This window comes from Hevea brasiliensis, chromosome 1, assembly GCF_030052815.1.
Source record: "Hevea brasiliensis isolate MT/VB/25A 57/8 chromosome 1, ASM3005281v1, whole genome shotgun sequence".
NCBI classification, from domain to species: domain Eukaryota; kingdom Viridiplantae; phylum Streptophyta; class Magnoliopsida; order Malpighiales; family Euphorbiaceae; genus Hevea; species Hevea brasiliensis.
The window spans coordinates 33,450,180-33,456,475 of NC_079493.1; the positions used below are offsets into that span (position 1 = coordinate 33,450,180).

At 36.2% G+C, this 6,296-nt stretch overlaps 1 non-coding gene across 1 annotated transcript; it reads left to right on the plus strand.

The window, feature by feature from the left end:
- Positions 1-1,715: 1,715 nt before the first annotated feature.
- Positions 1,716-1,822, plus strand: LOC131169652 (small nucleolar RNA R71). Its single transcript, XR_009140541.1, has one exon. It is a non-coding gene; the product is annotated as a small nucleolar RNA R71 (small nucleolar RNA).
- The last annotated feature ends 4,474 nt before the right edge of the window (positions 1,823-6,296 follow it).

Below are 6,296 nucleotides of genomic sequence, written 5' to 3' on the forward strand. Positions count from 1 at the left end.
AATGCCTTTGTCTTTTCTTTATAGATCCTAGAATTCTCATAAGCCTTAAGGTGAATTTCCTCTAATTCATGCAAATATGATTTTCTTTCTAACTCATCCTCGATGCTTAACTCAAAAACATCCTGCACAAATGTATCAACAACATCAATAGAAAAGACAGAAAAGACAAAATGATCATCAACAGGATACTTCATGAAATCAAAGATATTAAATTTGACAGTCTCTCCATCAAACTCCATAGTTAAGGTACCCTCATCCACATCAATTTTTGTCTTGGCAGTTTTTAGGAAAGGTCTTCCAAACAAAATTAAAGCTGACTTTGATGTGGGAACACTATCATCCTCCATATCCAGAATGTAAAAATCTATAGGAAAAATCAATCCTCCAACCTGCACCAACACATCCTCAACTACTCCCAATGGATAAGCATTAGAACGATCAGCTAACTGAATAATGACACTAGTTTCTTTCAAAGGATCCAAATTTAAAGTTTGAAAAACTGAATTTGACATAATATTAATAGATGCTCCTAAATCTACCATTGCACATTCAAATTTAGAATCACCTATTCTGCAAGGAATAGAAAACGAACCTGGATCCTTACACTTAGGGGGTAATTTTTGCTGAATTAATGCCGACATTTTTTCCCCCACACTGATCTTCTCATTATTCCTCAACTTGTGCTTTGTAGTGTATAGTTCCTTAAGGAATTTAGCATACTTGGGAACTTGTTTGATTGCATCAAGTAAAGGTATATTCACCTCTATCTTCTTGAAAGTCTCCAAAATTTCTTTATCTTGTTCTTCTTTCTTCGTCTTGGCCAACTTGCAGGGGAATGGAGGAAGAATAGAATTATTAACCTTATTTAGTTTAGGTTTAGTATCTACCTCAATTTCAGACTCTTTTTCTCCTTACTTCTTCTTTTTCGTTAACTCATGTGGAGTCTGATTATCAACTTCTTTCCCACTTCGTAACAGTATTGCACTTTCATTTTCTTTGGGGCTCATGATTGTTTGTGATGGGAGCTTTCCAGAACTTTGAGCTTCCAACTTACTCACAGATGAGGCTAATTGACCAATCTGCCTCTCTATGTTTTGAATGCTATTTCTGGTCTCCTGTTGAAATTGTTGTGTATTGTTAGCCAAAGCCTTAACAATTTCATCAAGTGACATACCTTGATTTGAGGGAGGCAGAGGTGGAGGTGGTTGTTTCACTTGTGGTCTTTGCTGTTGGTATTGGTTTTGTACCCGTTGATTCTCATAGCTCAAATTGGGATGATCTAACCATCCTGGTTATAAGTACTAGAATAGGGATCATACCTGCGTTTTGGCTGTCCATAATTTCCTACTGCATTAACATGTTGCATTAATTCATCCTCTTGTAATGTAGGACACATTTCAGTAGCATGACCCGAACCCGAACAAATTCCACATACCTTAATAGTTTGCATGTTCCCTACAGCCAACTGCCTCACCAAAGAAGTTAAATCAGAAATTTGTTTCTCAAGGTTAGATGTACTTACCTCATTAACCTTCATAGGTGTGTGATCCATTCTCATTCCAAACTGCTAAGAATTTGCTGCCATGTTAGCAATCAGCCTCCTTGCCTCTTCTGGTGTCTTGTCGACTAAAGCTCCTCCATTAGCAGCATCTATCATACTGCGGTCCATTGGTAAAAGTCCCTCATAGAAATATTGAATTAATAGCTGTTCACTTATTTGATGATGGGGACAGCTTGCACACAGTTTTTTAAATCTCTCCCAATACTCATATAAGCTCTCTCCATTGTACTGCCGGATTCCACAAATTTATTTTCTTATGTTGGCAGCACGGGAAGCTGGAAAATGCTTCTCCAGAAATATCTACTTCATCCCATTCCATGAGTTGACGGATCCAGAAGGAAGGTAATACAACCAATCCTTAGCTATGCCCTCTAGTGAGAAAGGGAAAGCCCGAAGCTTGATCTGATCCTTTGAAACTCCTTGAGGTTTCATGCTGGAACACACAACATGAAATTCTTTTAAATGCTTATGTGGATCCTCACCTGCAAGACCATGAAACTTAGGCAACAAATGGATTAGTCCATATTTTAACTCAAAATCAACATTTAAAGTAGGGTACTGAATACACAAAGGCTGTTGGTTTAGATCAGGAGCAACCAACTCTTTCAAAGTCCTAGCAGCAGCCATGGTCTCGTTTTCGGAACTTGACTCTAAATCCGAATTCGAATATGAACTTAGCTCCTTTGGAGATTGGACTCCTTCAGATGTACTCAGAATCAGCCCACCTTGCTTAGCTAATTTTCTCAAACATTTAGCTATTTTTTTTCTACTTTTGGATCAAAGATCAACTCACTAGATTGAGAATTTCTTGTCATAAACAAAAAGAAATCAAAATAAAAACAGAAACTTGATCAGAGTGTCGTTCCCTTCAAAACAGGTATGGGCCACCCTCCAAATTCAACCAAAATTCTTAATGAATAGTAACACCGTAAATTTTTTTTTTTTCAAAACCTGAAAATAGCAACACTTCACAAACAAAATTAATAACAGACTATTCTAACAAAAGAAACACAAAATCCAAAAAAATTTCAGTCCTCGGCAACGACACCAAAATTCTTGATGGGTGTCGAATCCACCAGAAATTAAATTAACTGAAATTACCAATTATGAAATATTTTTTGTAGCAAATGGTAAATCCAAGTCGAACCCTTGAGACTGAATTATTAAATTTGGTGCACTTATGTAATAGAAAATGGAAGAGACAAAGATTGGGGGGGGGGGGGGGATTTTGTAACTCAAAATCAGAAGAAATCAGAAATTCAAGAACTAAATATGAAAATCTCAATCTAAACAAACTTCAGTTCAAGGTAATTCGCATTCCAATGCATTGATTTGATCATAGACAAAAGAAATACAATTATCTCTTATTGACTACTTAACGTAGATTTACCAAATAGCGAGGTAAACCCCTGACTTTCCTATACTCATCAATTCGAGCCCAGCACTCTTATTGACTCTAATTATTAACTGAGTTGGTATTAAGCTATCCTCATCAAATTAATAACTGCTTTAAGAAAAGGAAGTAGTTAAGCTGAACAATAATTTATGAAGCATAAATCATTTAATCCACCCTATTGTTTCCTTAGGTTATTATCGAAAACTGGGATCATAATCAATAAAACCTAATTGCTACTCTTGTTCAATCTTACACAACAATTATGGATTATGAAGATGAACTAGCAATTGATCTCATCAAACAATTAACTAATAGGCCTTTTTAGTAAATCATTCAATAGATCAATGACAAAGAAATTAGAAAACAATAGATATTCAAAAACACATAAATTAAATTAAGAACCTGGTCTCACAAATCAAGCAAAAGAACTTGAATCCCTTGAACTGAATTAAAAACTTAGCCACTCATGTTCATGGCTTACAGAAAATTAAAGAAGAAAAAGAAGAATTCTCAAAGACGAATGTAGAGGCTGCTGAATGATCCTTTTGTGCGGCTGCTGTCTCTTCCATTTATAATAAATGGTCTAAGGTTAGGTTCTTAGAGTCTCTGTCAAAAATTGCAACTGTAGCAAAATCAGGAAACTAATTATCGATGGATACACGACCCGTGTATCACTACACGACCCAAGGCCGTGTAACTTACTGGAGCTAAATGGGCATGTTTCGTACTGGCACAGAAAGTTACACGGGTCGGCCCGTGTGCTTTGTCTCTTCCTCGGTTCTCTGGGTTTCTTCTGGCAGAATGTTACACGGGTCTGTGGTTGTGTTTACACGACCCGTGTACTTTGTTTCTTTAACGCTTCTTAATCCTTCAACCTTTCCAAGCTTCCTTCCTCACTTCTATGTTCTGGGACTTCACCAAAACCCTGAAAAATACAGCAAGAGCCAAATTAATGCTAATGCTAACAATTTCTCCATTTAACACAATTATTTCAATAACTCTCTAAACATATACCTAGATGATAAATACACTTAACCAACTGAATTAAACATAAAAACATACTTGAAACACTAAATGTGATGGGAGTAAGATTAATAAATTATGCACTTATCAAAATGCACCTAGAATCTTTCAATTAAAACATTACATCTCATCCTTCAGTTAGGATATGATGCATGTTGCAACCTATTGCACAAAATTGAGAGGTCTTTAGGATGGGCTGGTTTCCTATAATGACTTTACTTTTTGTAGTTGTGGTGCTATGAAAAGGGACATGGAGCGAGAAGAAAGAAATGCATTAATGCAATTTCTTAAGGGCTTGAACAAGTTTTATGTTACTGTAAGTGGACAAATTTTACTTATGCAGCTTTTACCTAATCTGCGCAAAGCCTATTCACTTATTTCCCAAGAAGAAAAACAACTTGAATTGAGTGTTTCATGGGGTTCTACTGGGTTGCAGTTATGGCAATTCAACAAAATCATAACGTGCCAAAGCAACACAAATCATAGTCTGGTTAGAAATCTCTACATTGTAGTTATTGTAACTGAGATTACCACACCTAAGAGACATGTTACAAACTATATGGATATTTAGAGTAGCATCGACTCTAGAAGACTAATAAGGGCAATAAAAAAGGAACCACTTCCTCTCCTAATAATGTAAAATCTGTAGTTTCCATGCAAGAATTACAAAGTGCCACTCCTAATCTTTCAGAGGACCAATGTTAACAAATTTACTATACTGCAAATGAAAATAAGGTTAAGCTAAAGATTCCATAGGCTAACACTGTAACTCTTAATAAAGGTTTGTTTAAACAATAATGGGTCATTGACAGTAGAGCAACAAATCATATTACTTGCTTGGCACAATTAATGACTGATGTTACTAATCCATCATTTTCCCCATTTTTATTGCCCAGTGGTGCTAAGGCTTCCATTACCTCTATTGGAAATTTGTTATTAAACTCTAATCTACATTTCAAAAATATTTTATGTGTGCCAACTTTCAAAGTTGATCTTTTATTTGTAAGAAAAGTTACATAGGGTTTAAATTGTTCCATAACCTTTTACCCTCATTAGTGCATTTTGCAAGATCTGGATATGAAGATAATGATTGGTTTGGGTAGAGAGAAAATTGGTCTTTATTATCTTATGTCATTGGAGAAGCCATCTACACATATAAATCCAACTCACCAATGTCTTGGTCATTTGCGTTCATCCAGATCACAAGTTTTGTCTAAAACTTTGTTAAATTTCCCTTATCATTTGAATAATGTTTGTGAGCTTTGCCCATTAGCTGACCATTTACCTTTTGGAACAAGTGACATTTCTACTTATAAACCTTTTTCTCTTCTACATATTGATAAATGGGGACCTTATAAAACACCATATCTCACTGGGGCACATTATTTCTTAACTGTGGTGGATGATTTTCTCTATATACTTGGGTTTTTCTTATACGCCATAAGAATGAAGCATAAAATAATCTTAAATCCCTTTTTGCTTGCATTCAAACATAATTTCACATGAACGGACAACAAATACAAGTGGACAATGGGGGAAAGTTAGCATCCATGCAAGATATTTTCCAAACAAATGGGATTATTTACCATTATTCATGTGTCTACACACCACAACAAAATGGTTTTGAGGATGTAAACATCACCATATCCTTGATACTACTTGAGCTTTAAGATTTCAAGCCAATTTTCCTCTTCAATTTTGGGGAGAATGCATTCTTACAACAATATACTTAATTAATTGATTTCCAACTAAAGTTTTGCTCAACAAATCACCTTTTGAGAAACTTTACTGTAAGATACCTTCTTACTCACATATAAGGTGTTTGGATGTCTTGCTTTTGTAATGTCAGTCCACCCTATTACCAAATTTGATCCTCATGCACGCAAGAAAATTTTCTTAGGCTATCCAAATGGGTAGAAAGCTTACAAGTTATATGACCTTAGTACTCTCAAAACCTTTACCTCTCGAGACATCATTTTCCATGAAAATGTTTTTCTCTTTCAATGTAATGGCCCGGCTCACTAGTGATATTGTCCGCTCTGGGCCGAAGCCCTCACGATTTTAAAACGCGTCACTAGGGGTTACGAACCACCAACTTATAAACCCAGCATCTCTCCCGTGTTTTACCGATGTGGGATTTGCCTATGGTGTTACAATCCACCCCCCTTATGGGACTTAGTGTCCTCACTGAGATTTGCCCCACCATCGCTCAAGGTTGCATGCGGAGCAGCTCTGATACCACAAATGTAACAGCTCGGCCCACTAGTGATATTGTCCGCTCTGAGCCGAAGCCCTCACGGTTTTAAAACGCGTTAC